The sequence below is a fragment of the Lissotriton helveticus genome, chromosome 9, assembly GCF_964261635.1.
Source record: "Lissotriton helveticus chromosome 9, aLisHel1.1, whole genome shotgun sequence".
NCBI classification, from domain to species: domain Eukaryota; kingdom Metazoa; phylum Chordata; class Amphibia; order Caudata; family Salamandridae; genus Lissotriton; species Lissotriton helveticus.
The window spans coordinates 233,593,065-233,609,022 of NC_136070.1; the positions used below are offsets into that span (position 1 = coordinate 233,593,065).

Genomic DNA, 15,958 nt, shown 5'->3' on the forward strand with positions numbered 1-15,958 from the left:
TCCATCCAGAGAAAATATAACTTATTGTACAGTTAGTACTTTTCAACCCTACTCTTGAACATCTTACTATAGTACTTCAAATTATAAATATTATTTTTATTATGGACCGTCACACCCCCTCGCCCCCAAAAAAGTAGTATGTAGTTTTTTTATTAACTTTTATTAAAACAACAGTAACTGTAAACGTAACTTAATGATAACAATATAATAAACAAGTACAAAAATAACTTTAATAAAACATTATAAACAAATTGTGATGTGGACTCCAAAAGACGTACAATAGGTAATCTGCAAAACAAAAAAGAAAATTAGAGTTTAAAATTATGTAGATGTGAGTAAATGAGGTGAAACATTACAAGTCAAGGTAACACTACGATTTTACATGCGCAGTGTGCCTGGTACATTTCACTTCTGTTATAGTCCCACGTTCAAGTGGTGTCTCTATGGAAGTGCCTACTGCGTTACTGACACAAAAGTGGTACAACAGGATTGTAAATACGCCGATTTATTTCTAATGCATTTAATTGGAGGCATTGTATAAACATTGCGGCCATCAGAGTTCACAACTTCAATTGAACTCTGTTTGTATACGTCAAAGTATATTCAATACATTGCGGACAATTCCATTGCTGTTGCTCGATATGCCCTGATTGCTCCCGACGGATGTTTTTGTGAAGCAAACAAAAGGACATTTGATTAATCACCATAAACTAAGTTGCGAAACTCCTGTCAAAAGTGAATTTTAATGTGAGTACTTCAGTTTCAGTTTCAAAATGCTTTATTCGGTTTGTACAGGTACAACCATGTAGCAACATACATAAATACAGTTTCAAATCATTTATGTAAGTTTCATAATGAAACAATTAAAAATTACGTCAATATCCATGCCAGTCTCATTTGAATCGATAAGGTATATCACTTGAGTACAAAGTTAGATTTGATCTCTATATATGTTTTAGCAGCAATTGTTGTAGGAACAAAAGGAAATAGTGCAAATAGTCAAAGAGTCGCCAATGTAAAGTGCAAAATCAGAAAGACCTATTATGTGCATAAAGTGCTATTGACATGTGCAAATATGCAGAGTTAGAGGTAAAGTGCAACGTCTGTTTGGTCACTTTAACATTTTAGCAGCAATTTGTTTGCAATAAAGATTTGTGCAAAAACGCCAGTACAGAAATGCAAAAACCGAAAGACAGTCATTACCATAAGGTGCTTTCGGCAGGTGCAAATATGCAGAATAAATATAAAGTGCATATGAATAAATACACATACAAACAGTGTAACTCAAACGATAATTCACGGATAAAGACACATTCGTAGCATAAAATGTGACAGCCAAGGGATAGACGGGGATAAACAGGGGGGGAAAAGTCATATGATAATTGATTTCCTGTGCCAGATGCATTTTAGGATATAAATAGCCACACGATAACACACATCCGGGGAAGCCAGGTCAAATAACAATTGCATTGCAGCTCTGGTGTTACACATGTTATGTTCTAAAAATAAATGCTTCAAGTAAAACTTTTTAAAACCGGTATAAAAATTACAAAAAAGTAAAAAGTGGCAGGTGCTCTGCTAGATTTCCCATCACATGGACACAGACATGTCCCGGGTTTTTTTACAGTTGGGAAGGCCACCAAATGGTGGACTATTCCCAGCCTCAGGCGAGCTAAAACAAACCGATGGGAATTAATGCTGACAAATGTAAGATAAGGGGGGAGACCTGTGCTAAGATTATATTCCATGTACAATTTAAACGTGCTTTGCATTGCATACACCTTCATTCTGGTCCCTTTTACATGGTCCAAATAAATGGATTTGAGGTCACGTTTTGTTAAAATTGATTCATTTGATGTATCTTTAAAAATGTCCTGACCAAAAAGGGTCTTATACTAGGAATGGATGTGTTTTAACCAGGGGATTTTCGAGTGTTGGTCGAGTTTAATGCAATCCATAATTACTTCCTGGGTAAACCTGGTTTCTTCTTTGGCCCATATGGACCGCCATAGGGACAGGGGACGCAATGCGATCAAATCTGTAACATGATTTATGCCTAACTCTCTGTGAATAATCTCGTTTGAGGCAGAAACAGGGAGGCATAATAATCGTTTCAGATACTTGTTTTCCTCCTGCTGGATGGACAGGGCAATCTGAGGATTATATCCCCATATCCCTGCTCCATACAGGGCAGAGGACATACATCTTGAATTGTAAATGGAGATCATTTCTCGGATTCTACGACCCCCTAATTTAGAGGCAAATCTGAAGATACAATTTACATTTCTAGTCATCTTCAGACCAGCACAGGATTGCTCGTTCACCCATCTCCCATCTCCTGAAAAAGTAATGCCTAGGTAGCAGAAATGTTGGACAGCCTCAAGTTTATCCCCATCAAGAAAGAATGACTTGTTTTTCTTCATTTTCTTTCCGCAGGTCATAGTCATTGTCTTGCCCTTGTTGATTTTGAGCTTTCTGCCCTGAATAAAAGTATGGAACTTATTAATTAACTTTTGCAGCCCGTTCGCGGTCCTGGAGATCAGGACCGCGTCGTCCGCGTATAAAAGGACGGGTATTTGCTTTCCATTGATGGTGGGGGCATCAGCATGAGATTCTTGTAAAAATTGGTCAACCTGATTTATAAAAAGGGAGAATAAAAGGGGGGCAAGCACGCACCCTTGTCGGATCCCTCTGCCAATTTTAAAAAAGGGGGTACATTCACCGTCTGTTCCAAATCTAACCTTACTAGAAAGACTACTGTACATTCTGGCCAGGAGGTGGATGATTTCAGGCGGTGCACCCATAGCAAGTAGTGTTGGCCAGAGCAGTGCGTGTTCCACCAGGTCAAATGCTGAACTTAGATCGGCAAAGCACATGAACAGGTTCCCGTCCTTAGCTTTTGTGTACTTGCCGATAATAAGTTCCAGGTTCACGCACTGCTCCATGGTTCCTAAACCCCTACGGAACCCGTACTGGATGGGCGAGAGAATATTATTATCTTCTGCCCAAGACTCTAGTCTCACCAAGAGTACACGACTCAAGATCTTTAGTGATGAGTCCAGAAGTGAAATTGGGCGATAGTTTCATGCTTCTGCCCTAGAGCCCTTTTTAAAAAGCGGCACTATAATAGATTGACCCCATGAAGTTGGTAACTTGTCCTCAATAGCAGCATTAAAGTAACGGGTCAAAATGGGGGCCCATAGGGTAATCTCAAATTTGTAAAAGTCCACAGGGACCCCATCCGGTCCCGGGGCTTTCCCCCCCTTACTCTTCTCGATTGCGTCAATCACCTCACTTAATGTCACAGAAAACAGCAATTTTTCCCATTTAAAACAGGTTGATGTGTCAGTTAAAACATTCGAATTAAAAACAGAAATAAAACCAGAGGTAAAATCAGAATTAAAAATCCCTGTGAAGTGTGCTATCCAAGCCTGGCAACTGACATGCGAAGTTAATTCAGGAATGTTGTCGTTCCTCAAGAACGGACTATTTACAGTGTCCCAGAAAAGTTTGTGATCTTTAGTATCTGCGACCAGATCTAATTTTGCCCAAGCCTCATCCTGCAATTCCTTCTTCCTAATGGAGAGAGCAGTTTTGTAGTTATGGCGCTCTTCCCTGATCTCACTAGCGTCTCTTGGAGTGGCATCAAGTGAAGTTTTCAGCCTTTTTAGTGACTGGGCACAATAGTCATCAAACCACACTGCCATGACCTTCCTTGATTTCCCGGCTTTATGCATCAAGGATTTCTCAATAGTTTTTGTTATAGTTAGGAAGTTGGATAACAAGGTTCGTGGGCATGGTTTCTATGACAGGCAATACTCGACTTCTCTACAGCAATTTGTGATCACGTTGGCAACAAATTGAGTGGGGTCAACTTTAATCCATTTCACCCTCATCCCATTTGGTCTTTCTGCTGCAATGTCCTGGATTGGTTGACCATAGGTGTTCTTTTTGGTTCCCCAGCCCAATAATTCAATGGTTACACTGTTATGGTCACTGACCGTTTGTTCAATCACCCAGACGTTGATATAAGCTACAGAGCAAGATATCATAATGTGATCAATGAATGATTGGCTGTTTCTCCCATGAAATGTCGGGCACCTGACATTGTTCGCATTCTTGTTGCATTCTAGGAGGTCCAGGTCATATTTGGCAAGTAGGGTATTTAAAGCGCTGCCATAGTTATTGTGCGGGAAATAATTATATACACTTGTTTCCCTTCACGAGTACTCCTCCCTGTGACCACATGCCCCCTTGAGAGCATAACTACATGTTTTGATGTTGAAGTCTCCTACCCATAGGATAACAGCTGGTTTGGATGTACTTGATAAGATCACATCGATGGCCCGCTCTATATCAGAAATAAACATTCCCCGTTTATCCCCCGCAATGTTGTTATAGAAGTTCACTACTATTAACTCTCTACTTCTGCTATGGGCCATACGCAGAACGGAAGCGTGTTCTCCTAGAACAACATGATCACTGACACGAAACTCAGTCAGTGCGGTAGATATTAGGGTCACAAGTCCGCCCTTGGCTCTACCAGCCTGTGATGCCACAGCCTGTACATTAAAAGAAGTGTAACCCTCAACATGTACTTCTTCCCTATCCCAAGTTTCTTGCAAGCAGATTATATCATAACCCTGTTTAATAAAATCAGCCCATGTGGGGGTGTTTACCTTAGAGGCTATCCCAGCTATATTCCACGTAATAGCCCTCAGGTTCTCTTCCAGAGCTACTTGGGGTGGATCGGTGACCGTTATGACTGGTGATGTTATCTGGTTCTCCGGGTAATTTTCACCAGTGCATATGGTAGCATCTATCAAAGTTGGGTCGTTAGAATTTGCTACAGGGGTATCTGTTGGAAATTCCTCAACTGTTTTGACGGCCATCAACCTAAGTTCCTCAGTTACAGATGACTCGTCACCGGGAATACCCCCGTAGTCAGTCATTTTCATCTAAGGAATTGAGGGTCTGAAATCTATTGGATGTTGGGACTGCATATTGACCATAAATGCTCGTTTCCGGCCCAGGGACATTAAGGTTATTGAAGTAGTTGGGGTTTAGTGTTCTGAATAAATTCGGTGGTTGCTGCAGTGTGTTTTGGTTATATGGGTCATAAGGAATAAAAGGGTGCTTGATTGATTGTGCAGGTGCCTGCTGTACAGGTGGGTGGGGCATGTTTATTGCTCTAGGATGTTTATAATTCTGCACGGGGATTTTAGATCCCGCCTGATGTCTGTAAAAGTAGTCCAGTGGGAACAGGGTGGTGTTGTAATCATTATCTGATGGGATTGGCGCGTTCAAGATTGAATCTCTTGCCCATTCAGTGGTTTTGTAGTTTATGATTACACAGTCCCCGCTTATTTCCTTTTTGCTGGGGCCCACCCACCCTACCCTTTGGGTTGAGAGAATCTGACTTGCCCCTCTTAGGGGAAATCCACAATTGTGGGCGAGCCAGTGCAAAATTTTGTTTGTAAGGGTTTCACTATTTTCGGTTTGGGAGGGTTTCAATTTCGGGACATTGGCAAGAATTGCCACATATGGTCTACTTTCTGGGGGAAGATTAATCACTGCAGGAATGATGTTATTATAGCAGCTGCGTCCTGTTGAATTCCCATTTACTAAGGTGTGTCCCGTTGGCACTCAACCTCTTACCCCAGAGGGCCCACTTGTGGTGTTACCTGGGGTATTGGTGTGTAAGTTAGTGGGCTTGCCGAGGGCAGCCGTGGGGGCCACATTTCTGGCGAAAGGGACCTGTGAATTAGTTGTACTAGTAACAGTCATGTTGACCTTATTCCTAGAGGGTGCATGCGAAGGAGTAGGTGTGACATGTGGACCCAGATGTTCAAGGATGTTTAATTTGGCTAGACCTAATTGCTCCAAATTTTCCACCTTTTTACAGATCTCCTCAAGTTTGTCATTTAGGGGGGCAATGAGGAGCTTCATAGCATCCACGATGTGACACATTATAGACTCCTCATTGAGTGTGGTGGGATTGATATTGCCTCTTAGTCCCAAATTTGGGCTTAACTGCGGTGGGGGTGACTCTCTTCCGTTGACCTGTTCTAGTGGTGATGGAATTACCTTCTTTCTTCTGCCCCTTTGTTTCGCGCACCCCCTACATGGGGCCAGTAATTTTCTATTGCGTGTGCGTCTGGGTCTAGGTCTGCGGTGGACAGAGCCGTTGCCAGTTATGATATCTACGCAGCTATTGTTAAGTGAATCAATAGGGGGGATGGTATCATCATTGTCACAGGAAATCAGAATTGCGCTGGTCTCAGGCGCATTACTAGGCCCTGGTTCCTTGAGTGGGGTAACATTAATCTGTAAATTGGGAGTTAGGGACAACCGACTATCCCTATCTTGAAATACTGCAGGAAGGATGGAAGGATCTTCTACGTGAGTTGACACAGCCCCTGGGAGACCCGCATAAGATTGCATTAATATGGAATTGTTTGATAGTGATGTCACATTTATGTTATTTACATTACAATACTCGGATTGTGATATCTGCTGGGTTAAACAGGTACTCGGTGGTAACGACAATCGTCTCTCGGTATTTTCAATGGCGTTAGCTACCACTACGATTGTCTGTTGGAGCATGCGGTCAATTGCAGTTAACGTTGGTAGCGGTGTTTTTGTTGAGACAGTGTTCCTTGTGACAGAGCGTGTATCAATGGGCGTTTTTTTAACCGTGTTCTTGGCATTTGGCTTGGGCTCCATAGGTGGCATTACAGTGGGCTTTATAGATCAAATGTGTAATTACCTTAGCAGTAGGCGACGACACGGCCAGGGGGGGGTAGCCCAGCCCAGTCTCTGCAGGCCTCTGAGGGCCACAGATGGCCCGCCCTTTGCCCGGGCTTAGCCCCGGGCACGGCCCCGCGTGCGGTCCCGCGACGCGGGAAGGCCAGCCCCTTTTACGGCGCCTCCGGGCGCTAAGCCTCTACGCGACTTCCGGGCCAGTCGCGGAGGCTTCTGGGGACTGTAGTCTACTCCCCCACTCGGCGGCAGTCCCGGTGTTGGAGGGCTGCGGCGGGGGGAGGACACAGCAGGTGCGGTGTGCTGGCAGCGGTTCTCCCTCGACAGGTCGCTCAAAACCCCAGGCAGACGAGGCTAAAGGCAGGTCAGGGTCCCCCGATGGCAAGCAGCGGGCAGGTAGGCACACACGGAACTCCGCCGGCTTTGGCGCTGACACACCCGCTCCACCGCAAGGCCAGCCCCTTTTACGGCGCCTCCGGGCGCTAAGCCTCTACGCGACTTCCGGGCCAGTCGGGGAGGCTTCTGGGGACTGTAGTCTACTCCCCCACGTGGCGGCAGTCCCGGTGTTGGAGGGCTGCGGCGGGGGGAGGACACAGCAGGTGCGGTGTGCTGGCAGCGGTTCTCCCTCGACAGGTCGCTCAAAACCCCAGGCAGACGAGGCTAAAGGCAGGTCAGGGTCCCCCGATGGCAAGCAGCGTGCAGGTAGGCACACACGGAACTCCGCCGGCTTTGGCGCTGACACACCCGCTCCACCGCAAGGCCAGCCCCTTTTACGGCGCCTCCGGGCGCTAAGCCTCTACGCGACTTCCGGGCCAGTCGCGGAGGCTTCTGGGGACTGTAGTCTACTCCCCCACTCGGCGGCAGTCCCGGTGTTGGAGGGCTGCGGCGGGGGGAGGACACAGCAGGTGCGGTGTGCTGGCAGTGGTTCTCCCTCGACAGGTCGCTCAAAACCCAAGGCAGACAAGGCTAAAGGCAGGTCAGGGTCCCCCGATGGCAAGCAGCGTGCAGGTAGGCACACACGGAACTCCGCCGGCTTTGGCGCTGACATGTGAGTACTTAATAATGCGTACCTATATTGTTGCACCCCATTGACTCGCAGAGTCTGGAGTTGAGAGTTTTTAAAAAAGAAGTTAGACGCAGATTTACAAGCTCCTTGCGCCACTTTTCCCATGTTAAAAGTGACACAAAAGTGGCACAATAAGCTTGTATATCTGTTCCTCAGACTGTTGTAACCTATCTATTGTGTCTGCTCTGTGGTAATTATACATTTCTACACAGTCAAGCTGCTGCACACTATCGACTCTCTCCTTTCACAGATAATTTGTTGTTGTTTCGGAAACAAGTTTGTTTGCTCACCTAGTGCCATAGACATGATTAAAAGTGGGTTGAAGCAGGCTTCATTGTAGCCAAGAGAGTTCACCACTTAAACTCGGGAAAGGTTTTATACGGCACAGCGGAGACAGCAGCGTCCATAACTGTAAAAAAGAAAAAAAAACGATGTGAGAGACAGTAAGAAAGAGAGAGATAAACAGACAATAAAACGTGGAAGAGACACACACGATGGGTGGGGGGCTGAAGCCCCGTTAGCCTAATGGGTATTGTGCGGCTGCTGCATACTACATATTCTCTCCTTTGACAGATAACTTGTCGTTGTTTCGGAAACAAGCTTTACGTTCAACCATATACGATCAATTAGAATAGAGGCCTGGGAAGGCCATGTGAGGCAGTAATAAATATTAAAAGTCACGGGAGGATTAGGAGGGAGCAAATACGAAGAAGCACAAAGCATGTTGCGCACAAAAATAAAGTAAAACAGAGCTGGGAGGGGCACGTGACGCAGTAAAAAAATAATACTATTATGAACGCACAATATATAACAATACAGGCTAAATCACGTGACACAGTTCAAAAATACGAAACAGAAATTCATACAAAAGGGGGTGGTGATGGACGTAGCATCAGAACCAATCAAACACTCACACCCAGTCAAAAGATCTGGGTTTGATCCATCACCGTTCTTTAGCCCACTCTGCCACCCCAGTTCAGACATGGCTATATGGAAATCAGTCTGACCCTGTGCCTCATGGGAACAGTCCAGCCCGAACTGCCAAGCCATGCCTTCCCTGGACCGGAAACAAGCTTCCGAGGACCGGTTTCTGGCATTCCAGCCGTCTTCAGCCCAGCTTGCTTGAATCCAGTGGCAAAGTCAGCAAGGGACTCACGTCTGAGCATACCCTGCCACACTAATGGCGGCCAAAGCGGTACAAAAGGGGGTGGTGATGGACGGAGCATCAGAACCAATCAAACATTCACACCCTGTCAAAAGATCTGGGTTTGATCCATCACTGTTCTTTAGCCCACTCTGCCACCCCAGTTCAGACATGGCTATATGCAAATCAGGCTGACCCTGTGCCTCATGGGAACAGTCCAGCCCGAACTGCCAAGCCATGCCTTCCCTGGACCGGAAACAAGCTTCCAAGGACCGGTTTCTGGCATTCCAGCCGTCTTCAGCCCGGCTTGCTTGAATCCAGTGGCAAAGTGAGCAAGGGACTCACGTCTGAGCATACCCTGCCACACTAATGGCGGCCAAAGCGGTACAAAAGGGGGTGGTGATGGACGGAGCATCAGAACCAATCAAACACTCACACCCTGTCAAAATATCTGGGTTTGATCCATCACCGTTCTTTAGCCCACTCTGCCACCCCAGTTCAGACATGGCTATATGCAAATCAGTCTGACCCTGTGCCTCATGGGAACAGTCCAGCCCGAACTGCCAAGCCATGCCTTCCCTGGACCGGAAACAAGCTTCCGAGGACCGGTTTCTGGCATTCCAGCCGTCTTCAGCCCGGCTTGCTTGAATCCAGTGGCAAAGTGAGCAAGGGACTCACGTCTGAGCATACCCTGCCACACTAATGGCGGCCAAAGCGGTACAAAAGGGGGTGGTGATGGACGGAGCATCAGAACCAATCAAACACTCACACCCTGTCAAAAGATCTGGGTTTGATCCATCACCGTTCTTTAGCCCACTCTGCCACCCCAGTTCAGACATGGCTATATGCAAACCAGTCTGACCCTGTGCCTCATGGGAACAGTCCAGCCCGAACTGCCAAGCCATGCCTTCCCTGGACCGGAAACAAGCTTCCGAGGACCGGTTTCTGGCATTCCAGCCGTCTTCAGCCCGGCTTGCTTGAATCCAGTGGCAAAGTGAGCAAGGGACTCACGTCTGAGCATACCCTGCCACACTAATGGCGGCCAAAGCGGTACAAAAGGGGGTGGTGATGGACGGAGCATCAGAACCAATCAAACACTCACACCCTGTCAAAAGATCTGGGTTTGATCCATCACCGTTCTTTAGCCCACTCTGCCACCCCAGTTCAGACATGGCTATATGCAAATCAGTCTGACCCTGTGCCTCATGGGAACAGTCCAGCCCGAACTGCCAAGCCATGCCTTCCCTGGACCGGAAACAAGCTTCCGAGGACCGGTTTCTGGCATTCCAGCCGTCTTCAGCCCGGCTTGCTTGAATCCAGTGGCAAAGTGCTGAATCACTTTAAAGTTTGTTATTCATCATGTACTTTTTATGAGAGAAACAAGGGGGAGAAAATTACAGTTACAGCAACACTGTACAGGAGAAATCAAATAACAACCCAATTGCACTTGGTGCTAGGTGATGTGCAGGTGACATAAATGGCGATTCAAGTGACAAAGTGGACAGCGGGAACGGCGCAGGGTGAACTATGGTGCGAGTTATATATAGTGAGAGAGAACAAGTGGCTCAAAGCTAGTTTCATAACAAGGTTTGCTGATTCGGATGGTTAATGATTTTAGTGATCTCCAATGAGTGACCACTTGCAATCATTCTTGTAGTGCGCCCTGTGCTCTGATTTGACACTGAGAGGGTGATCGCACCATATTTTGTACTGCTAATCATACGCTACGAATACGCTTTGACGTTACGCTTCGCATCAAAGCTTCCGTGTGATGCATGTACGGCGACCTGTACGCGAAAGGCGCCAATGTTTTTAATTGTTTAAAAACATATATTTATGTATTTAATGTGCATACTAAGGGTAGAAATTATCTGGGATAATTATGAAAATAGGTTTTTTTTTTTACTTTTAACAATCAGATATTTCTTTTAAAAGCAATTACACAAATTGCGGTGGAACGTCATGCGTACTCGCATCGTAAGAGTACCGTAAGCCCACCGTAAGCGTACGCAAAGCTATGTGACTTTAACAGAAGAGATTTGATTGGTTCATAACACTTCATATTCCAACTGTTGAAAGTTCCATCCCATTTTAATCATTCTACTTTGACTTTCTAAGAAGAAGCATCTCTTCTGAATATCCTGTCAACTAGAAGTAAGATCACCATAATAACAGCAATGGACTCATCTGCCAGCTATTCTTCAGAGGGAGATTTCATTCCTGAAGAACCTCCAAAGAAGAAGAAAGAAGCTCTAATTTGGAAGTTTTTTACTTTTCCTGAAGGGCAAAAAAAGGTTAATGCTCCAAAAGTAACCTGTAAAATTTGCCAAACAATTCTTTCAAGGGGTGATCCATCTAAAAAATACTCCTTTGGCACAGCAAATATGGTGCGACACGTGAAGAACTTTCACCCCAACAACTTTGCTCGAGCTGCAACACGGAGGTTGCAGGACAACCCACCTGCTACTGCACCAAGCACATCAACTGCTGCAGCAGCATTTTCAGCAAGCAGTCCACACCCACAAATTGATGCTGATTTTGGTCAAGTTAAAATTCTATGCATTTATTGCGATAAACTTTTTTGTTATGGGGAACAATCTATCGACCTGATAAAACGCAGGAAGCAGGAGCATCGCTGTCCTCGACATTAGTTTTTATTTTTCATTCTTTTGTTCCCGTTGGACGCTTTTTTGGGTTCCAGGTCAATTTTTGGGGTTTTAAAAAAAAAATGTTGAAAAAACACTAAAAAACTAAAAACACAACAGTTCTTTTTAGAACTACCTTCACTGGTCAAAGAAAGAACTATATTTCTATGTTAGTGTATAAAAGTTTCTCAGAATGAATGTGTAGTTCATAAATGAATGAATGAATGAATACATTAATAGTGTATGGTGAATGTGAAAGTGCAGAACTATAAGGAACTGCTTCAGCATAAATCTATAAGCAGTTTACCTATAGTATACTGTAGTACCTCCGAAGCACTTTAATGTAACATATGCACATAAATATGTTACAAGTCTATGCTTCAATTTGCACTGCTAGTGAAACTGCCTGGATGAATTTCTATGTGTTACGGGTGGATTTACAAACCTCTTGTGCCTCTTTTAACACAGCCGTTGCGTCACTTTTGTGATGCACTGGTGGTGCAAAAGATGTGCCATGGTGTGCAGTATTTACAATGTGACACATCTGGAAGGTGCATCACATTATAAAGCCCTGCGCCAGAGGGAGGTGATATCACAGTACACAATAACTGGCATATCCCTGGGGATGTACCACTTATTGTACATCTGCTGATTAGTGTTTTAATGTAGTGAATGGATTCTTTTAGAACAGTGTATAGATAAGTACATAGTGCTGTATGGTCACTACAATACTGAAACACAAGTGTGATAGTGTTTACTGGAAGTGTAAGGATACAGATTGGGGAATTGAAGATATAAAAGACAAGTTTCCCGATGCATTGAACACTACATGCCTAGTCTATAGGGGTTTTCTCAGGAACTACTGAACGGACTTACACCATTTTACAAACAGCACAATCTGCGAACTGAACTCTACCTCTCTGCCAAATTTGGTGTAATTCCGTTACCGTATGCGTGCGGTACGATTACCCAAAAAAAACAATGAAAAGGGAATTATATAGAATTCAATTTTAATACATTGGGGAAAAAAATAATCAAAAAAATAATTTGCAATTTAGTTTTGTTATTATTTTACAATACGAATATGAAATATAATTAAAAAAATAAAGATAAATATTTATATTAAAAATGTAAGAAATTAGTATAAAAAGAAAGAAATATAATAATTAATACATAAAAAAAAATCATTTACAAAACCTTTGAAATTCACTGAAAAAACCATAGGTTTCACACACGTTATAGTTAGGAATTAGCATTTAAAAAACCTTGCAAATTCACTGAAAAAAAACATAGGTTTCACAATCGTTATAGTTAGGAATTAGCATTTAAAAAACCTTTGAAATTCACTGAAAAAACCATAGGTTTCACACCAGTTATAATTAGCTGGACATTTCACTCATACAAAACCATTGAAATTCCCCCGTTATAGTTAGTTTAGCTAACTATAACTCGCGCGCCCGCAATGCACTGCTGATGACGTCACATATTATATCACTCATGACATGGTCAGTGACATCACTCATGACATCACTGATGACATCTCAAATGACATCACTGATGACATCATCCAGTGAATGTGTGTCTTTCTGAAAAATAAATATTTTTTTATATGTATATCTAAAGGTCGATGGAAGAATGAATGGGTAAATAAGTGTCTAAATGGATGTTTTTTTGGTAAAATTGATTATAAAACTGACTTATTAAGTGTATCTTAGTGAATAGATGTATTAGCGAGTAATGTTTAAATATTTAAATATCTGTACCAGTGTCTCACTTTGTGTATAAGTGGCTGCATGGGTTGGTGAGTAGCTACATGAGTGTGTATATGGGTTATTAGTTGTTTTTTTGAGTATCAGTATGAGTGTCTGTATGGTTCGGTGGGGGATATTACTTAGCGCACAGATGCATGAATGAGTGACTCACTGTTTGTATGCGTTTTGAAGACAGCATGTGTGCAGGACTGTATGAGTGTATGAGTGTGTGTATGAGTGTGTTCGTGAGTGAACGACTGTCTCAATAGTGTCTGTATGAGTACGTTTGTTTTAAACTAGTATATGTGACTATTCATGTATATAATTGAGTATATGTGAGAGTGAGAGATTGGAAGAGTTCCTGTATAAATAAGTATGTGTTTCTATAACTGATTGTTTAAGAGAGTAAGTATGTGTACGTTTCTGTAGAAGTAAGTGTAGTGGTGTGTGTATAGCTGTATATGCAAGTAAATGGATGTTTGATAGTTTATTTGCATGTGTGAGTATGTGTGTGAGTAACTCTATGGATGAGTATCGGTGTGTAACAGGATGTATAGGTGTATGAGTACATATGATGAGTGAGTACATGTATGAATGACTATATAGAACTGTTGGTGAATGAGTGGATGTGTATGTAGATGTTGGAATTACCTAATAGGTTGTTGTAACTGGTATTGGTATCTCCATTGTTTTGAAAATTTTAGTTTCTGTTTATGAATGTGCATATCAAAGGTTATATTAGGGTGAGAGGAGGTGTGCCACTCTTTCACAAGTATGATGCCATCAGTGATGTCATTTGAGATGTCATCAGTGATGTCCTGAGTGATGTCACTGACCATGTCATGAGTGATGTAATATGTAATGTCATCAGCAGTGCATTGCGGGCGCGCGAGTTATAGTTAGTTGAACTAACTATAACGGGGGAATTTCAATGGTTTTGTATGAGTGAAATGTCCAGCTAACTATAACATGTGTGAAACCTATGGTTTTTTCAATGAATATGTATATATATATTTGTTAATATAGATATATATATACATATATATGTATAAATATATATATATACATATATATACACACATAGATAATATATATATTATTCACAGAAAAAAACATAGGTTCCAGGGACGTTACAGTTAGTTGGACATTTCACACATACAAAACAATAGAAATTCCGCTGGTATAGTTAGTTGAGATAAATATAACTCATGCCCCCGCATTGCACTGCTGATGACGTTACATATTACATCATTCATGTCATGGTCAGTGACTTCACTGATGACATCATTTATGACATCTCAAATGACATCACTGATGACATCTTCCACGTGACAATCTGATGCACCTTTTCAGACCTTAATATAACACTTGATACACCCACTCTAAAATACAGACGATATTATTCGATACCATAAACACACCAATACCAGTTAGTATATATCCACTGACTAATTCCTAGGTCTACACACACATCAATTCATTCACCCATACAGTCGCTCATACACACAGTCAGCCATCAATGTTGCATTATCATATCCAGTCACATATCTATACAGACACCGCCTCTCATTCATAGAGTTATTCACACACCTAGTCAGTAATGGAAATAATGAATCACACTTCTATTTACTCACCTGTACAGTTATACACATACCACCTCACTTATTTGAACATATACTAACACATTCTTTCACTCTAATACAATAACTAATACAAGCACACACTGATCCATGCAGGCAGTCTCACAATCACTCACTCTCACATATAGTCATTTATACAGTCCAACACTCACATATACTGCCTTTCACATATGCAGTTATTCACACCTGTCCCACTGAGGCATCCATTCACTCACCAAGACACCCATACACAAACTCAACCAGCCATACAGCCCTTCACAGATACAGACTTGAACAGATATACGCAGTGATTTATACTCTCACATATTTATGCACAGAGTCACACCCCCCACCCACCCACACAGACACTCAGGCACCCATACAGATACTCAGACAAGCATTCTTTAGCCCATATAGATCCTCATTTAGCTGCTAACCAAACCATGCAACCGCTTACACACCAACTGACAACCTAAACTGTGTGAATGTCTGTGTCAGTCCCTAACACATGCATTAAGTAAGACATAATTAATCACTCAGTCACACACCTTCTTAATCATCCATCCTGACTCTTATACACCCATTCATTCTTCAATACACTTTGGCATACATATATAAAATATATTTACATTATATAGAAACACACATTCACTGGATGATGTCATCAGTGATGTCATTTGAGATGTCATCAGTGATGTCATCAGTGATGTCACTGACCATGCCATGAGTAATGTAATATGTGACATCATCAGCAGTGCATTGCGGGCGCGCAAGTTATAGTTAGCTCAACTAACTATAACAGGTGAATTTCTATGGTTTTATATGAGTCAAATGTTCAACTAACTATAACGTCCCTGACCCCTATGTTTTTTTTTGTGAATTTCTAAGGTTTTTTAAATGCTAATCCCGGACTATTATGTGCCTGAAACCTAGGTTTTTTCAGTGAATTTCTAAGGTTTTTTAAATGGTAA

At 42.8% G+C, this 15,958-nt stretch overlaps 1 protein-coding gene across 1 annotated transcript in view; it reads right to left on the bottom strand.

The window, feature by feature from the left end:
• Positions 1 to 260: 260 nt before the first annotated feature.
• ANKRD63 (ankyrin repeat domain 63) overlaps positions 261 to 15,958 on the bottom strand; it is a 58,957-nt gene continuing 43,259 nt past the window's right edge. Inside the window, exons 2-3 of the mRNA XM_078662028.1 lie at positions 8,119 to 8,237; positions 261 to 288 (exon numbers count right to left, since the gene is read on the bottom strand). The gene's annotated coding sequence lies outside the window, so the exon portion shown is untranslated. The remainder of the gene's footprint in view (positions 289 to 8,118; positions 8,238 to 15,958) is intronic.